This window comes from Motacilla alba, chromosome 11 (genome assembly GCF_015832195.1).
Source record: "Motacilla alba alba isolate MOTALB_02 chromosome 11, Motacilla_alba_V1.0_pri, whole genome shotgun sequence".
NCBI classification, from domain to species: domain Eukaryota; kingdom Metazoa; phylum Chordata; class Aves; order Passeriformes; family Motacillidae; genus Motacilla; species Motacilla alba.
In genome coordinates, this window is record NC_052026.1 from 10,706,557 (window position 1) to 10,728,280 (window position 21,724).

General features: G+C 39.9%; 1 long non-coding RNA gene across 6 annotated transcripts in view; it reads left to right on the forward strand.

Annotated features, from left to right (window-relative positions):
* The window catches only part of LOC119705619, an 83,883-nt gene that overhangs the window by 52,227 nt on the left and 9,932 nt on the right, over positions 1 to 21,724 (forward strand). For 5 of the 6 annotated variants that reach the window (XR_005258275.1, XR_005258272.1, XR_005258276.1 and 2 more), the window contains 5 exons: positions 1,533 to 1,587; positions 5,999 to 6,629; positions 6,826 to 7,869; positions 9,453 to 9,518; positions 14,228 to 14,367. This is a non-coding gene — a long non-coding RNA (uncharacterized LOC119705619). The remainder of the gene's footprint in view (positions 1 to 1,532; positions 1,588 to 5,998; positions 6,630 to 6,825; positions 7,870 to 9,452; positions 9,519 to 14,227; positions 14,368 to 21,724) is intronic. The other variant, XR_005258273.1, reaches the window with a different exon arrangement.

Below are 21,724 nucleotides of genomic sequence, written 5' to 3' on the forward strand. Positions count from 1 at the left end.
TCTCTGACTTTGAATAGAACTCTCTCTCCTCCTTTAAGCTGCCCTACTTCTTAAGCAGTGATGCTGTTTGCAGTGCTGCAGCTACCTGGTTCTGGGCTTTTGTTTCAGAACACTTATGCCATAATATTCCCCTCCAGACGTGTCTTGCTAAAAGCACTGTCTCCCCTCCAGTCCCGAGGAGATCATGTCATGTCTCTGTGGCACCATGGAAAGTTCTGGGGTTGTCATTCTGTCCAGCATGACTGAAATAGCTGTAAAATATGATGTGCATTGTTAGTAGGTTACAACTGTGTTCAGTGGGCCGATGGAAGAGAGCGTGTACAGCAAAATAGGTAAAGTTTTTTACTCAATTTTTTTAACCCAAATCAATTTTTGCAGTAGTTTTTCACAAGTAATCTTCAATTAAATAAAATTTTATAAATATTCAATCTGGGCATTGTTTAAATCAGAACAGAGTTCCTGTTGAATTGAAGGAGGTCAGACTGGGGCTCCAAGTGAAAGTCAATACAGTTTTTACTTCCTTTCGCCTTCTTGCCCGATCCAGCACTTACACATAAGAAAGTTGGCCAGCTGTGAGCTGGTGGTTCAAGAAGGATGGATATGCATCAGAAACCATTACTCCAGCTGTCTCAGGCTGTTCTGGTGAGCCAGAGGTTTGAGCTCTTCAGCCCAGGGATCGAGAATTACAAATGTGTGCTGAAATAGAAGCCAGAGTTCAGGGTGAGGACACATTAGAACAAAGACCATTGCTGTGGGAGAATTATAATAAATGGCATGAAACAATGCACGATCATTTCAAATTCTTGCCAAATGTGACTTGTGATTGTCACTTTTCTTGGGAATATGGTCTGCTACAAAAACCAAAACAAACCAAAACAAACTCTAAAAAAGAACCCAAACAAAAAAATCCAAACCAAACGACAAAAACAAAACCCACCCAAAAAAAAAAAAAACCACAGCACCAAACCAAAAAATCAAAAAAAAAAAAAAAAAAAACAAAGAGAAAAAAAGAGAGAAGCTGATGATTCTTTGGAATTAAAGGTTTAGGATATGACATGGGGAATTAGACATGGGCCTCCTTTTAGCAAGAATGTTGACCTCCGTGCATAGTTCTGAAAATAAACCCTATCTCCAGTTCAGCTGGATTTCTTTCTTCCGCTGAAGAACAAGCATAGATGTCACCAGGGAAGAGAGTAGATCTCATGATTGGAAATTTCTGATGTCATTTTCAAATGCGTCGTAAACCTGAGTGTTGACATGTAGACATGTCCACACCCATAATATTTACAAACCAAGATATGTGTGTGCCTACTTTTTATGGTGGCAATAAAATATTGCTGAACATTCCATGGTAAATTTTTAGGCTTCATCAATTTTTGCTAAAAGGAGGGGTAAACAGGCAACTTTAGCAGAATTGAGACTGTAATTCATTAAAAAGGCCTGTTTTTTACCATGGATTTAGAGTCAAAAAACTGTTCTGTAACATTCTGGACCCTTCAACAATCTTTGTCATAAACATGTACTTTTGGCAGGTAGCCCCACTGAAGTCTGGGCAAGTGATGATGACACTCCGAAGTCAATGGGAAGGTAAGGTGGCAGTAAACCGTAGTATGCAGAATACTGACCTGGGACACTCAAGTCCCACTGCAGCACTGGATGTGATTTGGATTCTCTCAGCCTCAGTTTCCTCCTGTGTAAACAGCAATGATCTCTTTTGTGAAGTTCTTTGAGGTCTGCAGAAGAGAAGCACTGTAAGAAGCCTTGCTTGCTATTATGCATATCTTCAAAACAAAGCTTAATGCTTCAGCTCTTTGCTGGGCTGGGTGAGCGTGCTTAGCACTTTGTGTGATCAAGCTGTAGATTACATAGGCAGTGGTATGTAATAAGAGCCTTATCAGTAACAAAAACCCTTCTGTCATTATCAGACAAGCAACAATCGCATTTTAAAATGGTTGCCAAATGTGTTTATTTGAAGACGGTTGTTTCTACCAGGGCTCAAACCATTGTGTGGCAAGTGTTCAATTGCTTCCCACTAAAGCCAACCTTTATTGCTTGGAAAACTCTGTTAGATAAATGTCAGTTTCTGCCATAATTTGTGGAATCAATACAAACTGAGTCAAAGAATCACAAACAGTTATGTGAAAATAAAATGATCTGTGTTATGGTTTTTAAGTAAATGATGATAAACTAATAAATGCCATTAGCTGCTGCCATTACTTTGTTGAATTTAGCTGATGTTACTGTGTTGACTTTAAAAGCTATCAGCTTAACTATATAAATCCATTTGACATGTCTTTATTCAGATAAAACTTTAATACTGCAAGTGTAGCAAATTAGATGCAAATGCTCTTTTTATTTTAAGTATATTTAAAGCTGCCTTTTCAATGCAAATTTTACAGGAAATCTCAACAAGCTAGGACAGACATCTTAGCTGTCAGCGTGCAGCACTTTCATTTCGGTCTCAGGCATGGGAGCTGCGTTTTTTCCCTGCAGACTGAGATAATTAAAACTACAGAGAGGTGGTTTTAAATATACATGATACACAGTTACTTAAATTGTGGGATAATGCATAAATGCAGCCCTTAACATTTTTTGATAGCACAACACTGACCAGATAACAGAGTGGATTCTAGAAAAAAAATCCTTGTGTAAACAGCTTAATATTTGTTTTTTTTTTTTTTTTTTTTTGTTTTGTTTTGGTTTGGTTTTTTTTCTTTCCTTTCTTTTCACTTGCATTATTGTGGAGGCACAGAAATACCAATTTACCAATTAAAAATCTGGTCTGTGAATGCCCTCATTAAAAAGATACTGATACTATTAACTTTTTTTTTCTTTTTTTAACTATGCTTTAACTTCTTTGTTTTTGAGCAGTCCATAACCTCCTTGGAATACATATCTATTTCAGCTTTCATTTGCTGAACCCCCTGAATGAGTTTATCCAAACAATGTGAATTTACTCAGATCTTTTTAAAATCCCACATCTCTTGTGGTTGATAAAGCTGACTTTAGCTAAGAAGAGTTGGATCAGGGTGATTTAAATTTCACAGTGAAAATGATAAGGGCTTTACTAGAAATAATAAGCACATTCAAATACTGTCATGGGCAAACAGTGGAATGTGCAGTGAGAAATTTGGCAAGGCTACTCTTTTTCAGTGTTGATTTAATGAAGTAATGGATAGTAAAATAGAAAAAAAAGAGGCTTGCATTCAGAGGTAAACTTATGTTAATTCCATATCAGTAGTTTTATAAAGCTTTATTCATTAAAAAGCAGCATTAATGCTCTAATAACTTTTAAAATGTCACGCTGTTTAAAAACAACAAAAACCCCAAACCAAGCCACCAGCCAGGGAAGAAGAGTCGTGTCTTTTGGCAGCTCTCTACAAAGCGGCTGAGTGATACCCTATTATTGTCAGGAACCACACGTCAGTTTTTGAGCCTGAGGATGACTTGTGTTTCAGGGGGAAAAAAAAAAAAGAAAAAAAAAAAGGAAAAAATGTAAAAGCTCATATCCATTTAAGCTCCAGGGAAAATAATAATTGTCCCCAGTTTAAAATAGTTTTTAACATTTGCTTGTCGATTTAAAGAGCACAGAACCTCACCTTTCTCATTCAAAGGGTGCCTGGAATCTGCACAGCCCCAATTGCAGAGGAAGAGATCTTACACTTGCAGGACCAAAGGATCTATGAGTCCAAAGGTGCTTTTGAGTGATGATGGCTGTTTTGGCCATGGCTGTGGAACAGAGCAGGGAGAAGGGCAGGAGAGGGGCAGGAGCAGCCAGGAGAAGACAAAGTTATTTTTCGAGGCATTCTTTCAGAAGCTTTATTCTCTTCATTAACAGGGTTTGTGTACGGCAGGGAACTGGCATGCAGAATTAGTGTGGTCTGATGAGTGAAGCAGTTGGGGAAAAAAAAAAAAAAAGCAAATCGCTTTCAAGAAGAGGCGAGGGAGAAGAAAAGGGAAGAAGCATCACTGTTGCCAAAGGGCTGAGGTTAAGAATCCCTCTGTGCAATTTAACAGTTTTTAATTCCTACATTTTAATGCCTCGCAGGCCATTGTGTCAGCCTACTTTAGCTTCTTCAAGGAGCCATCTCAGCGCTGCCAAGTGGATTAGCTCCCGGAGGGGCGGCGGGCTCCCCCCGCTCGGGGCTCGCCCCGCGTCCATCCCCCTCGCCCGGCCCCTGCCTTGGGCTCCGAGCGCTGCCTGACACTCTCTACATGGGACACCCTTTGGATTTCACAGGTGCTCCTATGATCTTCCTTTTTTTCCTTTTTTATTTTTTTTTTTACTTGAGGAAAGTGGTAAAATTCTAATAGAAGGCTTCCTTCCATCTCCCTTCCATCAGCGCAGCGGAGAAGTGGTCATTAGCAGACACAGAGATCAATATTGCTGCCCAACCTTTCTGGTTGCTGTTCCAGTCAGTAATTATAGCTGTTATAAACCCATGAATATCGTGTATAAGGAAAAACTAATCTCCTCAAAACAGCTTATTTCCATAGTTAATGACCGGAGAACTACCACTGACTTTGTCACTGACAACTTCTTCATGTTTGGCAAACAGATTTTGTAGAAATGAAATTATTCTAAGGTTAAAAACAAGAACAAGAACAAAATAAACAAACAAAAAAAAACCCCAACCAAAACCTTATGAGGTAAAATTCCATCATCACACATATTTCCTGCATTTGGCTCATTACTGGACAAGTATGTCCTTTAAGGCCCAGAGATTAATGAGCCATTTTACGAGACTAATACATTTTAAATTTTAACACTGGAGTTTGCATATATAATTGTACAATTAGACGTTCGTTTAGATTTTTTAAAGATAACTAATCACAGGTGACTAGAACTGTGTGAAAAGGCAGAATTTATGTTTCTCCTGCTGTAGGAGTACTAAATCATGCAGGAATTGAAATTGTTTTCCATATGACAGATAGCTCAGGCAAGATTAGTCAGTCACTGTTTCAGATATAATGCTTTTTTTATTATGCATACTTGATGTGGGACTATTATATTTGTAACATATATTTCTGCATGCAGCAAATTAACTATTATGTAATGCGAGGACCAAGAAAGAATATCATTAGTTCTTGCTATCCCGCAGTTTTGAGCAGCTGGTGAAATATATACCAGTCATCCAACAGCTAGCTTCGTGTTAACACGTATAACAAAGCCTGAACGACTCCTGTTTGACAGAACTTTACCATGTAGTAATAAATAAGGCTGAATTATTGATGGTGAATAACTGCTAATATTATTATGACCTCAATTAAGTGCTTTTTTTCAGACACATTAGCAACAAAAGGTCTTCTCTTTGCTCATTGCTGTTTTTTTCAAGTTCCACTTTGCATTAAAATCGAATTGATCAAACCTATTTGCCATTTCGCTGTAAGTGGGTAACCATAATGGGTAATCTATCAGCATGGTGCTCCCCTTAAAGCTATTAACACCTTTTGTTGTTTTACTCAAGTTTCTAAACGTGCTGAGAGGTTCAAAAAGGCAAACCCTACAATCTGTTAGGATTGCACAGAGCTGTGACTTGTGGCACTCTTTTAATTACCATACTTTTTTAACTCTACGGTTAAATACTGATATTTCTGACACTAAGTAAGTCTTTATTTACTTATGAAGCTGTGAGACAGCTAAATTAAAGCTGATTAGCAAGATGGCAGCTCTGCTGCTTGCAGCTGAGGTGAGTATAGCTGCAGCATGGCATCTCCCCTCAGCTCGCTGCTTGACTCTTAGTCACTGGGGCTGAGATCACTCAGCAGCAAGACAAATAAAGGGAGCTTAGAGTTTTTTACCCTTTGGCAAATTGGCAAATTGTGTTAGTTACATGGATATGTGTGTACTGTGCGGAGCAGTGTGCATGCTTGGGGAGTTGTGGGATTACACTCAATAAAAAAGTGAAGAGCTAATGAAATAATCAGAGGAAGACTGAATAAACTGGAGAATACAAATATGGACCAGCTGTCTCAGCAAGGTTGTCTGTCCTTCCAGTTGAGTCTGTTGAAGATGGCTGCCCTTCTGGAACCGTTCCTCAGGTTTGAGCATCTGGATTTTGGAGCTGTCTTACTAATATTTGTATGAAGCTGAATGGCAAAAGCTGGAGGAAGTTCCTTGTTTACCTGCTTAAGTCAAGTCTAGGCTAAGAGTCCTGGTGGTAAAAGGCTAATGCAATGGCCAAGTCAAAGTATGTGGTGTTTGTGTTCATCAGCACAAAACCCTGGTAAGGTTCTTGGTGAAAATCTCAACACAAAAGCCTGGACAGAACAAGCAGGGGAATCCTTTATCCCTGCACATGCTGTTTTTATTTTTAATTTCTTTTTTTACTTTTTTTTTTGCTTTTTTTTTTTTGTTTGTTTGTTTGGTTGGTTTTGTGTATGTGTGTGTGAAGGTGATGGTGTTGTATTTTGTTCTTGTTTTTGTTTTGTTTTTAATCTTTTCTGTTCCGTTTCACCTCCAGTAACTTTAATGAGTGTGTCCTAGGCATGGAGAAGCCCAGCTGGAGATGCGCTCCCTCAATGGATTGTGTAATGGGAAGGAGCTGCTGTCAGCCCAGAGCAGATGCTCCTGTTCTGCTGTGGGTTCAGGAGAAGTGGGAGCACCTCGGTGGAAACCTCTGTACAGGGTTGGTACACTGCATGGGTGTTTGGTGGGAGAGCACAGCTGGTGTTCCACAACAGGCAGGGGAGAATGTCCCTGCCTAGCAATCGAAATGCAGCCTTGGGACCATGTAAGCCTGGTGCCTGTGGCACTTCATGAAAGGGTGAGAGTCTTGTGGGTTCATTCATAACTATTCTTACATCAAATTCTCTTAATTGCAGTGTCACGAGTGAAGGCAGAGATCCCAGTTCATTGCTGGCACGAGAAGAGTCAATGGAACTGATTTAAGCCAGGTTACACCTTTTAAGATGTTCATGTCAGCAGTGGTTTGGGCCCTTTTGCTTCTACTTAGAGTGAGTCAAAAGCAGGGTGAAATGTAGAAATATTTGTGTTGGCTTCAAAACATGATTGAAGATAAATTGCTGTTAAGCTCCATTTCTGTCTAGCTGTTGATACATGTAACATGGTAAATTAATTAAGAGCTTATACTCGCAATATATAGGGATTTCAATTGTTTTAAAGTGGTAGTTAGTCTTTCAGCAGCTAGAGGATACACACGCCTGAGTTATTCTAGTAGATCAGTGCTTCCAGAAGCATATGTTTAGTTTACCACACTTGCAGTTTCTTCATGTCAATCACCTTTTATGCATTTTTATCGTGTGTTGAACAAACCAGAACTGTCCTTTGCCCATTTTATGAGTGTCCTGCAAAGCAGGGAATGAAGTGGGTTGATGACAGCTCATCCATCTCACTGTTTTTGAAAGGGATTCTCCTACTGGACATCATGCAGAGCAGTGCTTTTTTGAAGCCCACCCACCTAGTACTAGTCCCCCTTCAGACATGATTGTATTTCCCTAAGGCACTTCTTGGAGTGGTAAATGTGCATCATCAAACAGCAGATTTCTTAATGGTATATAGTGATGTTGACTTTCCTGATGCTTCAGTTGCTGTTGTCTTAATGTAGGCTGTCGCTCATATGTCAGCTGGAAACAAAAATCAATAAGCAATGAGAATGGGAGTGAAGGGAAAAGAAAGAAACAAAATGATGAACAAGAATTCAGTGTCTTCCCTCATAAACTTTATTCAGCTGGTATGTTTTACCATTTCACAGGATCTGCAGATAATCCCCACAGTCTCTCAGAGTCTCAGAACTCTTCTCATTTCATGAAGAAGGAAACTAAGGCACAGTGGGCAGAAACTGCTCCAGCTCCTCAGATTTACTCCAATAAGCTGAAACAATTTGTTGAAGGGCACTCAGAATCTGGGTAATTATTCACGTCAACCAACTCCTTGTTCCCAAACCATCTGTACCCAGGCTTCCCAGGCCTATGTGCTTTTGAGGGTGCGATACGACACGCATCTATTATGAGGGTGTAAGTATGGCACACGCATGTAGTCAGCCGGCAATTTTAAAGAAAGAAGCGTTATTATTTAAGAGCAATATTATCGGTGTCTAGCACGCTCTTGATGCTGTCTGCGCGGTCTGGGTGTGTGATGGGCAGTGTCTCGTTCCCCCGGCAGTGGCCCAGCCGCAGTGTTTCGGGCAGCCCGCACCCGCCCGGAGCATCCGCGCCGCTGGGAACGCCGGCAGCGCCCAGAGCCCGCTCGAACGGGGCAGACCGGGAGGAACACGGGCAGTGCAAGCACCGGGGTGGCCACAGCTGCCATGGAGCACTCGGCCCTTCGCTCCCTGCTGCTGCGGTCGCCGCTCCGTCATGCGGTATTGTTTACTCACAATTCAACCCTTCACCGTTCATTTCCCTCTCTGGCGCTGAATTGCTCACACGGCCCGGCTGGCAGAGCCCAGGCAGATGTGCTCTGCACACTCGTGTGAGCAGGGCTGGGCAGGCGGCAGCTCCCGGCCCCGCTCCCGGCGCGGAGCTGCTGCGGCGTGGGAAGCGCTGATTCTTGTCAGCCTGAATTTCACACCGGAGATAACAAACGCTTGGAAGGCAGGCGCTGCTCGGAGGAGATAAACACATTTTCCCCCATTAATTAAAACGTATCTGTAAATTTAAGCGGAGATGGTGGCTATATAAGTTTTGAACTGGTGACAAATGTCAGCAGCAAAAGGCCTGAGATAAGACCGTGTCAGGTCCCCGTGCGACGATATGCGTGTGCCTTCACCCCAGCAAGCTGGAGCATCGCACGGGTCAGGGGTTGTGGCTGACACCAGGCAGTTCAAGTAACCTGTAACAGGGATTCTGGGGAAGGAGAGAAAGCCCTACTGTAAGTGTGGTTTGTGCCCATCATAGGTAAGTTGGGCACTTTCAGTGATTTTGAGTATTTGGAATTTCCCTAAACTTCTCTCTTGGTTCTTTGGCCTCAAAGAAAGTGCTTCAATGTACAAGCTGTGTATATTGGTGTGTCCAACATACCTATTCCAAAACTGAAGTGATGTCAGCCTCTAGAATATTTGTGGATTTCTTTATAAACTTCCTTTGTTCTCCCTCAGCCCTTTGCTGGTCACATCAGGGACGCTGTAGGAAAGTATTTGGAGCATCCCATACCTATTCTGTGTGGCATGCGATTATTTCTGGTACAATGTGTGGGTGTGTTTTATGTTAAACACAAGAATGTTAAAGAAAATTGGGAAGAAAACACTGGCAGTGGGAGTCCATTCCTTGCTGGAGGTGGATACCAGAAAGGGTTAGAAGTGCCTGGTTTTGGCTCAGTCAATGCTGGAATTGTCTCACAGCTTTTGTTCCCATTCTCTTCATCAAGGTATGTGATGTATTATTTGAGTCCAGTTTTGCTAACTGGGCTGCAGCTGGGGGATTCTGGGTGGAAGCTGTTTCTGGCCCAGCTGTCCTGGTAGCTCTAATGCTGCAATATTTTCTTCTTGCAGGGCCAGAACAGAGTCAGGGATATGCCTAGGAATGCACAACCAGCTTCTCCTCAGAAAAAAAAAAAGGTATCTTTCCTTCTTCTTTTATCATCCCTACTGAACTTGCCAGAAATGTTTACCGTGGAGGTAGATTTGTGTCTTCTTTCATGATAGAGACCATCTCATTCAGCTAAGTGCTGAGGATTTAAAGACTTTTGGACACTCCTGACTTGTTCTTTGTTTAAAGCAGTGATTGAAACGGGCAGGTCTGCTGGTCCCATTTGGATCTGTGGGCCACCCATTCTAGTATTACAGAGAGATGGTTTAATTTGAATTTCTGAGTATTTGGGTACCAAAACAGGAACTTCATCTCTAGTTCTTTGGCTTAAGGCTCTGTGACCAGGTCTTTAGGACTTATCTGGTTGGTTATGAAGTCTTGCTTTGTTGGCTGGGGTTTTTTTATCTATTTTTTTGGGCTCTTTTGGTAATATTTATGTGCATGTGACTGAAGGAGGTACTCAAGAGAGCAAATTCTGTAAGCCTTTTCTGATGGGGGCAATGTGGTTTTGTGAAGCATCAGTACAGAAGATGGCAAAAAAAAAACCCAAAAAACATTTAGTATACATTTATAATCCCTAAATTCCCCTAGATATTGGTGGGAATAAAGGGGTCATTCTTAACATCTGATTTATTTTACATTTTTTTCTTATATTAGATTAGCTCTTGTTACATAATAATTATATAAAATATTATTACATAATTTGATACTACTTTCAACTCAAAACATTAATAAAGTTAGTATTTCAATTATTTAAATTTAACTGCATTAATGATTCAAAGTGAACATGTTATTTGATCAAGTTCCTTATTTCTGTAATTGTAGTATATCCACAACCATGTTCAAGATCTTTAAATTTATTACTAGACAAATACAATGTGGATATTTTTGTCACAGAATTGATCATAATGTTGAAACTTTTATCTGGAACATAGGTGGCTTATTTCAGACTGTCAAAATAAATCAAAATATATTGTGCCTTTCTTGTAAGGCAAGTCTTATAAATACTGTACAAATTTAGAATCTGGTTCCAATAAGTGATTGTGTTGTACTGATTTGCCTTTTAAATTCTCTTTTTGGTGAAAAACAGTAAACGACTACTTATTTTTGCACTCACTTTCAATCGGTTTCAGTTTTTTAAAAATGTGTAAAGACCACATGAAAGGAATAAGGTGCCAGGTCAGTTCACTAAACCCCAGGCTGTGATTTAAAGTAAGCAAGGTATTCACTAATTTCAGTTTCTGTAGAGCTCCTAGGATGATCACTGGCCTATTGCAGATTCTTAGGGGTTGTATCCGATTTGAAAATACCTCCTCTCTCTTCCTAAGTGTATTCCACTGAGAGAGCAGGTATTTATTGACCTCCTGCCCATCAGTTCCTGTCTCCTAACATCATGTTCATGTTCTCCAAAAACATGTTCATGATGTTTTGTATTTACAGAAGTTTATGATCAGTCAACTAAAACAAGTGATACCATCAACTTTCCCCGACTGGGAAGCTGACAGTGTGCACTACACACTTGTCCCTTGGTGGTGTATTCAGCAGTGATATCTGTTTTTTTAAGACTATCTGTGTGATTTAGCAACCCAAGTGACATTTCCTAAAGTGACCTTAAAGGAGACAGTCGGTGAGGGGCACCACCCCAAGGGCCAGAGCTCCTGGGCAGCTGCTGCCAGCTGTGCCCGCTCCGGGCACTGCATGCCAGGGTCTGCCCTCCTGGGACACGGGCAGCAAAGCCACTGCTGTGTCAGCCCCTCTTTGCTGCGGGACAATCACGGGACATTAATCCTTTTGAAATGCCTTTACTAATTCTCGCAGTTTTGTTCCTGTGAGCTCCGAGTTTCTCCTCCCTCGAAGCCTACACATTTTATTAGGTATTGTGAGTGACTACACCTGCAGGTTTAAATGGCTAACACAAATGTTATAATGGTGGCCATCAGTCAAAGAAAAAGTTCAGAGTTCAAAGGTCGGTCTTTTGTAACTGGCGAGGAAGAGCTAGTGGATAATAGCTTGTTAATGTTATTTACCTCATTCAGCTGAAAAACTTTCTGTTGTGTAAAGACATTTACGTGGGCAATTCTGGGCATTGTCATTTGAATAGGGGTTAAATTATTCTGTTTTGTCATTAAGTGATCCTTGATTGGCAATCCATTACACAATGGGTGATCATTAAGGAAAGGCCATAAAACTGTTACACCATTTAAGAATGAATGGTGAATGAAGCCAGATATCTCCAAGACCCGTCGTTCCCCCAGCCCCCAGACTACAGCTGCTGGAGAAGCAATTCAAAGCAGGAAGGACTTGGAACCATTGAAACAGTCACTTATTCCCTAATTTTGTTTTGAAAATATTTACACTGAGGTGAACAGAAGATGAGCCTGCTTATGGCTACCTAGAGTGTGTTTAGTATTGTCAGGCCTCCTGATTTTATTGTATCAGGGTAAGCATGAGCAAGGCTGCTCTGTTTAAAAGAGTCTGGGTACTGAGACTGTATCAGAACATTAGTCTTACAAATGAAAACAAACCGTGGTATATTAATTTCAGAGAAATTATGAAAATGAGGCAGAAACCCAAATCAAAGAACTCAAGAATGGGCTTGCACAGAAGGAAGTGCAACTTGCTTGGTGAAACTGCCTCCAAATCCAGATGTTAATGGTGTTCTAGGCCTGAGCCATGGCTTTTGTGGACCCAAGGCTGATGGCTGCTAATCAGACCCAGATGTTTTCAACCCTAAGTTTTCTGTCAAGGGACATGACAGGCTTTTCAGTCTACTGTAAATCACTTCAATTGCTGTGATGTTTAAGGTAGGCCAGAGCCAAGGTTGCTCAGTACATACTTCCTAGGCACTGGTTCTGCTGTGGTTGGACCTGTGAAAGTAGGGTTCCTGTGCTCCTCTGTCCCCAACAGAGGCTCCTGTCCAGCCTCCCCTGATCTGTTTCATCCCAGTGGAGGAGCAGGGAGGCACAGGGTAGGAACATGTGGCTCAGACAGGACAACTCTCTGGTCTTGACTTACATCGAGTTAAGTTGTCATAGGACCAACACAAGGAAGTTCTCATGCTGCAGCAAACTGATGGCTTCCAGCCTGTTTTACCTGACTTTACCATCCCCAGCCTTTGCAGTTTACAATGCCCTAGGTCACCCCTGGGGACTGGGTTTTCCAGCAGCTGTCCAGCTAGTTTCACCCATGCTCTTGGGAATGGTGATTTTTCCATGACTCAAAAGCCAATGTAGCATTTAGCTAAAACTGCAGAGCTAATTAACTGCCTTGCTTCTTTATATTCCAATTACAATTGTGGCTCAACCCACTTGAGAAAGAGCCTGTTATGTGGCCTGCAAAGAGACTTATTTTTTCAACTACAATTAAAGACAGGATTCTTTCCCAGTAATTAAAGATGGGCTGCTCCAAGCTGTGAAAGCAGGCTATAAACAGCCTGGAGTGCTGGAGAGACTGTGAGCTGAGGCAGGCTCTGCCTGAGCTTTTCAAACCCCCAGATGCAGAGTTAGACACCCAGTCTGCAGACACTCACTCTTTTACTTGACTGGGAAGGATCCATTGTCTTCAGGGCCTTTGGAGAGTATCATGGTGACAAGTGTATGAGATCAGATGTTATGCTGTAAATCTGCCCTTAAAAGGGGAAAAAAGAAAGGAAATAGGAAAACATCCGTGTTTTTACATTGAAGTTCCAGCCTAGCAATAGTCAAAGATGTTTTGAATAGCAGCAGACAAAGCTGTTTTAATACATTCTGTGTATTTTCCAACATCTGAATTTCTCTTTAAACTTGTACTAGGTAAATGTTACTCAGTTGCCCTTTTAGAAAACAACAATTTGACTTTTTTCCCCTCTTTGTATTCTGACAAATATTGGTCTTGATGAGTGTTAAGGGAGTAAAAACGCTAAACATCAAAGTGCTCATTATCAACCAGCCAGCTGCACTCGCCCCTGCACCTCCTCATCACACACAAACCTGATCTTTTCTGTGGGGACCGTCTCCCCCAGAGACACAGAACAAGTTCTTCTCTATGCTAACAGTGCACAACATTGTCAAATGATGTGTAATGATTTTATAATGTGAACTAATGCCACTAGGGACTGAACTGAGACTTCTGATTTCATTACACTCAGTGCAGAGACTGGTTTGGAATATGAATTTGGGGCAAAAATAAAAGGCTACGTTGGTGTCCTTTACCTGTCAACCCTCTACCAGTATTACTTGACATGGATCCAGACAAGGATCCCACCTCATGCATCTCAGGGAAAAATATTTATTACTGACATGTGTTTCTATCAAACACCATGAGTGCTAAAAAGTGCCTTTGACATCTTTGTGCCATGATTGAAATCTTAGCACAAGTCAGAAGAAACTTCATTTCTGTGTCAGAATCAGCCCCTGGCTCTGCGCAAGATGGTGTTCCTAAAAGCTGCTGTTGGCTAATGTTGGTCTGCAGTTTTTGTGTTATAACACTTAAAGGTGAGACTTTGTTCTTTGAGTTTGTTTGCAATTAAAATAGACATATTAGTTAACCTTTAATTTATAGGTAGCTCCAGAAACATAAAGGCAATACACTGTGCACTAGATTTATGTTCTATTTTGTTGAACTGAATAAAACCTTTTTATACAGTAACAGAAACATAACTAGAGTAGCAAATGGTGCTCCTTTACCTATTATTATCTGCGTTACTGTGAAGCCTAGGATACCTGTCTGATTCAAGTTATTTCATCTGTCTGTGTCCTAGGAGACTGTGAAAAATAGAAAAAATGCCATAACATTTTTCTCCAGAATGGATAATATGGGAATTAGCTTCCTTTTTCATTCTGATGTAAGGGGAAAAAAAGAAAAAAACAACCCAAGCTTTCAGTAAAATTCTCATCTACTGTAAGTATGTCTGGTTCTATTGTTTTCAAGACAGTTTATCCCATTTGTACCAGCAGAAAATGTAGCCACGCTTGTGACAGCAGGGAGATGAACATCCTGAGTCTCTAGCTAATTTTCAAATGTAATCTACCTGCTAATGTGTGATATGGGAACTAAGTGTCCTTTATATACTTTTAAAGCACTTCTGATGCAAGAGGGATAGAAACTAATCCACCTTCAAAAGTAATTATATTGGGAATTACACTGCTTCATGCAGTAAACTGTATTCAGTAGCCTGCCCTTTTTTTCCAGCTCTACACCATTGCCCCTATTTTAGATATGAGTAAGAGTTAATCGTAAGTCAATTAAATTCAATATGTGAAATGGAAAAGAGAATCCTTGCAAAGATGTAAAAGCATCTAAAATATAAGTGGTGATTAAACTTGTTTCCTCTTGTGCTTATTCATACTGGGCAAATGATTTACTTTCATCATCTAATATATTTAAGCTATCTTGGTTGTAGGGGTCACAGGCACTGCGAGATGGGAGGAAAGACAATACTAATCAAAAGTAAACCATGCCACTTTTTTCCTCTAGTGCCGCTAATCTTAATTGAATCAATCTTGTGGCATATGTTGACAGTGAAAGATTACTCGAACCTGGGAGGCCAAGCTGGACAGAGCTTCCAGAATAAATAAATAAAAAAAATCTTCCTTAATCATTAATTTGTTCATTCACTCCCATTTGCTTCCATTCTTCAATGTCTTAGAAGATGTACCCCATGCAACCTTCCTCTTTAGCAATCATTTCCAAGTGTTCCTCCCAATAAGCTCATGTGCTTTTGAAGAAACTAATTTGCCTGAGATGAATACAGCAGAGATGCTTTTTTTTTTAAATAGAAGCATTGTTGGATTTTATAGAATTGAGCATTTTGTGAAAAAGGATAGTATTTCTAATGAATTGCAACAAAACAGAGTTAATTTTGGAACTGGAATATGTCCTGTTAGAGAATGTTAGGTAAACCCTGTTTGGCCTAGGATGGAGTTGAGGAGTGGTTTATAACCTGTTCATGGATTCACAATAGCCCTAGTCCTATGAAAATAAGGCAGAGGGGAAAATCCTTTGAAGTTCATGGAAAAACTAGAGAACTTTGTGCAGGCATCCTAAGGAATCCACAAAACTATAATTATAACAACCAATAAATGGTAATATTCTATCAACATAACTTTTCCTCCAGGATTTTACTGAATTTGGTACTGTTTGAATGCTGTTGTTGACTGTTACTTTAATTTTTTTTTTTTTTTTTTTTTTGCTACTGAACAAGAAGACTACCTGCATACTTAGTGAGTGAATTAGGATTTCTATCAGGCATTCCTGTCTGCAAATGTTTGTGTTTGCAGAATTATGAATGTGAAAATCTTAAAAATCTAAGACCTGGAAACGAAGTCTGAAAGGATAGAAGTATCCTTGCAGAATCAGGACCTTAAAGACTGTCTAGAGAGAAGACTAGATTAAATCTATTCCTTCAAACAAATAGTTATAATTAAGTAATGCTGGTAGGTGTGAAGTTAAGGTTTTGATGAACAACACTGTTCGTATTTTGTATAATCCATTATGAGACCATATAATTTAAAACATTGCTATATTGTGCATTAATAAAACTCGTATACAATTAGATGGTATTTGATGATGAAAAACAAGTTTACTGGCAAGGTGAAATAAAATCTCTAACATAATAGCAAAACCTTGCTAGAGATGTAATGGTTTCTGCTGAGTATATATTGTCTACACAAATTTAAATATAAGAGTGTATGAATAACATCCACTTATTTTCGCAATACATTTATTTTGTTATAAAATAACTCCATTTTATTATTCCATTGGATTTGGGTATGTGCAAGAATTAGTCCCTTCAGAGACATAGACATTTAGGTCATTTCTCAGGGGTTAATTGCACTTTGTAACTTGAACTTCTTCCCAAAGCAAGGAAGTCACTTTTACCTTCTTATTCTGGCTTTGAAAAGACCAGATCAAATATATTTCTCAAAAAATGAAAAATCCTTTATGTTTTAGTAGCCTAAGTCAATGTCACTTATAAAACTACCGAAGAAATTAAATAGGAAACCCCAAACCTTTCAAATGACAATTTCATCCATATTTAAAATCAAGAGAGTGTATTTGGTAAAGTTTCTGCCTCAAGCCTACCCTCTTTAAAAGCACCATCTTGTTTTATTTTGATGTACATCTTTACAGCAGAATAATTAACATTTTACAAATCAGTGATGGTGAAGTTGTTCACATTATTGTCAGAGCAATAAATCCACATGCACATAGTTTTGTATTATAGAGATCATTTAAGTGAGTGTAATTTTAACATTTTGATGACAGTTTTAGGATCCTACCAAGCAGTGATAAAACTCACAGTTATACTATGTGATAATTCTGCCTTTCATTATGATGCAGTTTCTCCATACTAAATCAGGCCAAGATGCAAGCTATTACCCCTGGGCAAAATTCATTCATTATGCATGTATGTTATTCCTGAAATTATTGATAACACTTTTCATAATAGTTATTTTTCATTAATTAACTTTTGCAGCTCTATTAGTATTTACGATACGTTTATTAGTCTTGAGTTTCCCTTGAATAATAAATACAATCTCAGAGCCCCTTATAGTTTCTTAAAGTTGAAAGCTCTCGTCAGTTTTGATGCTAAAGGCCACAGTGCAGCTGTGAAGCACTGAATTAAGCTGTATTTAAGGAAAGCATTAGAAAGAGGGTAAGGAATGTCCTGCAGTTAAAGACACAGCCCAAAAACCTTTGCCATTGAAAAGAGAAATGGAGCTGCTGAAGCTGATTACATTTCAGGAGTGTAAATTTGGTACCAGGTTTGTCATTTTCCTTTATGCAAAGTGTGCAGGTATTGGCTGATCAGAGAGAGGAGTCAGGGGCTGGAGCCCTCATCAGCTGGGAATTTCAGCAAGGCACAAACTGGGCTTTGCTGCCAGACATGCTCCTTTGCAACACAGGAATTTAAGGCCCAGGCTATACTTTCAATGGTGCCTTAGTCAGTTCTGAGGACAGAAGGAAAAGAATGAAAATTCATCAGTAATATATTTTCTTACCTTCTCTTTTATTGCCTTACTCTTGAGATCATTGTGGTCTATAAGAATAACCACATCGGAAACCAGCAGTTTTCAGGTGGATCTCACCACCTCTTTCTCTTTGGCAGAGGTTACATATAAGATGATGCCACTTGGCCTTGTGAGGTCTGGCTACAAGAGACCAATAGCTCAATAGCACGAGAGGCAGCGTGGCATAGGAGGAAGTTCCTGCATTAGTGGGTCTGGATAGAGTCCAGGATACATCCTGTATGTTGACAAGGCATTGCTTCTGTGGTGTGTGAAGCAAAGCTGAGGACAGGGAGGTGCAGTGCAGCAGCTCATGGGAGCTACACATCACCTTTATTCTCCTGGAACCAGCAGCCATTCCAGCTCCAAATTCTGTACGTCCTACAAGATGCCTTTATCTGTTCTCAGCATGCCATATTTTGGCCTGGATTTATCTTCACTTAATTTCAAGGACTTTCTGTGACTACAGAGATAGTCTAAGGCAACCAAGTTCACCATGTAGGGAGCTAGCTGAGAGTGTGCATCTGAGCTCTTTCCTTAGTCTTCTTTCTGGCCTCCTGGTCAGGGATGTATTTGAAAAGAGACAAAGGTGGGAAAAGAGCTGTCAGGGTGGTAAGAGGAGACGTTTCCACTCACTGGCTGAATGGCTTTTATACCTCCTTCACATTCAAGGACAAGAATAAGTATGAGTGGAAGTGAAAGTCATCCCTCAGCAGGTCCCTCTTTTTCCTATATACACGTCTATTTTTAACAAGACACAAAACAGCTGATGTAAGATCAAGCAGAAATAGTCAGTGTTACCCCAGATAATCAAATAAAACCAAGAAAAGGTCTAGTATTCATTAGACATTTTGTTATCTTCCAACTGTATGAAGTGCTTTCTTTGGGGAATATCTTCAGAGACTTGGATTTTCATGGTTCGCTAACTGGAATAGATAAATCTGAATAAATCCAAACTTCAATGCCAAGGACTGAATCAAACCGACTATTTTTATAGTGAAAGTATCCTGGCATTAAAAGGCTTAGCATGTTGGGCTGTTCTGTTTAACAATGAGATGAAAAAATGGTGCAGATGACGGTAGTGGTTACTAAAAAATACTAGAACTCTTTAGGTTTTCTTAAGGAGATGAAGTTGCATGGTCAGACTTTTTCCTCACATGACTAATCCACTCTCCTGTGACCTATCTTTAGTTTGATTTTGAATCAGGAACAAGAACTGGAGCTTCAGCTGACCCCAAACATTTAGTTACATTAATCACAGGGCATTTTTGGACTCTGACCATACTGAATGAAAGACACTTTCTTTGCAAGACATTGATCAAACAGTCTACAGGTATCACTACATCGAGGCACATTAATCATCTGGTGCATTATCAGTTCCAGCAGGAGAATATGTAAATGTGATTCCTGTCAATGATAAGGGAAAGCAGAATTTATTTTTAAAAGTGGTCCTTCTGGAGCTGTTGATATAATCTTACCTAAGACAATAGGTTGCAAAGATACATTTCAGCAAGGCTGCCAATGAACATAAAGAACAAGCAAATTAAAGCCACCAAAAAAAAAAAAAAAAAAAAAGGAAAAAAATAGCGGCTATACTTTACTCACTTTCAGGAATTGCTGTTCCACAACATTGTGGAGGAGACTTTTTCTGCTTAATAAAACAGGGCAGTTTTCTGAAAACTCTTATAATAGTTTTGTAACCACAAAAAGCTTTATTTAAGAGTGATGCTATTCTATTCTATGCTCCAGTGCTCTTGCCCTAGAATACACCAGTGATATACTTGCCTGGTGGCTGAGGATGTGATGCCCATACTGACTGTGAAACTCTGAGGCAATGCCTCACCTTCACAGATGGCTCACCTTCACTCATATTAATGGGGCTGCCTGGCTGAGGGTTGCAATGAGCATCTTGCTGAAAGCATTTTTGCATAGATCTCCCTATATAATTGATCAATTTACTCTCTTTTTTCACAAGAAGGAAAGAAAGAGGTTTTACTTTTTTTCCTTCTTCCTTACTTTTAAACCTATGCCACATTAGTACATGCAAATATACATTCTGTCAGTGTTGGGGGTGTGAGGACATATTTCAGGCAGAAGTATTTTTTGAAGTCTTATCTGAGAGAATTAGAGACTTAGAGCAGGGAAATTAGTAGAGATTGAATATACAAAATGGTCATATAATTTCTAGTTCTTGTCTCTTTAGTGTTCTTTTCTACTTTCCTGGCATCTTTGGACTACAAAAGTGGAACAAGGAGTCCTTTGGGAAGACAAAAGGGATTTTCTGTAAAGTGTATGGCTTTCACTGGCTTTTGGTCCCTGAAGGCTGGAAGAAATGGAGGAAAATGCAGTGCAATCTGAGTGCAAAGGCTGAGGACAGAGTTTGCTTTGGGTCTAATCTTGGCTCTGTCCAAGTCAGGAGGAAGTTCTGCAACAGCGCAGAATCACAAAAGATCTTAGGAATTTTTAAACAGTTTGAAGGGAAAATGGGCTAAATTCTGAAGATTTGGGGGAATAGGGCTAAAAAGTATTTTTGAGGGATGAGGGTTATAAAGCCACATAATTAATGTCTCCTGATCTTGTAACTGAGACACGTTCCGTGGGGTTTTGGTTTGCTCTCCTTACAGTACAGCATTTGGCTCTCTCTAATGGTCAGCATTATGGTTCTCATTTAAATGTGGAGGAGTTAGGAAAACTTGAATGCAATTGCAATATGGCTGTATAAACATAGGCATGATTAACTGCATATGCACAATGCTGCCTGGGAAGCAACAGAGAAAACAAACTACAATTTCTGTACATGCAAAAAACCTCTTTGAATGTCCCTCCTTTTGTATGTTTAATACTGCTTGTCATCATATTGCAACAGTGTGCCCTTCATGATTATATTTACATATTCTTGTAGTTTTTCCCAAGGTCAGAGGATTATGTCTGCACATTTCAATAATTAGTTATACAGTGTATGGTAAGTGTCTTATGGATTCCCTTTACCATATCTCTGCACTGTTGAGCAAAATTATAACAGAGTCCTTAAGTGAAAGTTCTTGTTGAAATGCAGGATTTTTGTAGACATGTCCCCAGCTCCCACTGACTAATGTAGAGAAGATGGCGCTGTGTCCTTGGGATGCTCAGTATGCAGCTGCACCTGCATGGGTAATGCTGTTAATGGCAATTTAATATGAAGCTTTAAAAGTTTTATGTTTACCTTTTAAAGAGAAGAACACAGATACAATATTTCTGGTTTGCATTGTGCCTTGTACTTCTTAAAGGCCTTTCAGGAAAAGACAGGTCACTGATATTCTTCCTGTGTCCTCTTCTGCTCCTCTAGAGCATACAACTGGAAGCTGGTTAGATGTTACCAATGCAGGAAATAATGTAGGCTTTCAGCGTACCATGGGCACACTTAAAACAGTAAAAGAAACTCAGGACTCACTTAGGTAAAGGAATAAACTATCCGGCCTAGACTGGTGTATAATATGTGCCATGTATCTCAAACTGGGTCACAGAAAGCTTTAGGAATCTGCAGGGTCATTACTGTGGATGAACTTGTGCCAGTTGAAGTCTTCAGGGAAACCAGGGAGAAGCAATGACCAGGAAATCACAGGTTTTCTTGATCAAGAATGAAAACTTACAACACCTCTAATGGTGGTGGTGACAGAGCTCAGGACTTCAAAGCTGTCTGGAGAGGCAGGCACCCAGGAGGAGCCCAGAAGCTGCTGACATTCCCAGGGTGGCAAAGGGCCCTGGCTCATGGGCAGAGTGAGCCCAGGGCAAAAACCAACCCAGCACTTTTCATTGCTAGTGAGAGCTGGAAATGACACATCTGCAGACTGTCACCCATTGCACATATTTCTCTCTTTCTTCCCCTTGCCCTCTAAGTTTTACACTTCCCTCTTCTCCCCCATCTTTCTTTAAATATTTCTTTCACTCTCTTCAATCCTGCTTTCTCTTATTTCTTGGTTGTATTACCACACTGGAGTATTTAAGAGAGTCTCTAATGAAACAGGACTTGTGCTGCCAGCAGTCGTTTTTCTAAGGTGTAATCAACTAACTGATAAAAATAGCTGATTATAGCAGCAAGTTCATGCCACAGCAGTAAAGAGAGGCTTAGCATTTCCATTACAAGACTCATTATTGAGAAGTTTATAGCTCAGTTATTAAAAAGAAGTTGTCATGAAATTTGGCATTTGTAATTACAGCAGAGAGAAGTTTCAGAGAGTCCACTATTTAAAAATCTGGTTTATTTTGTT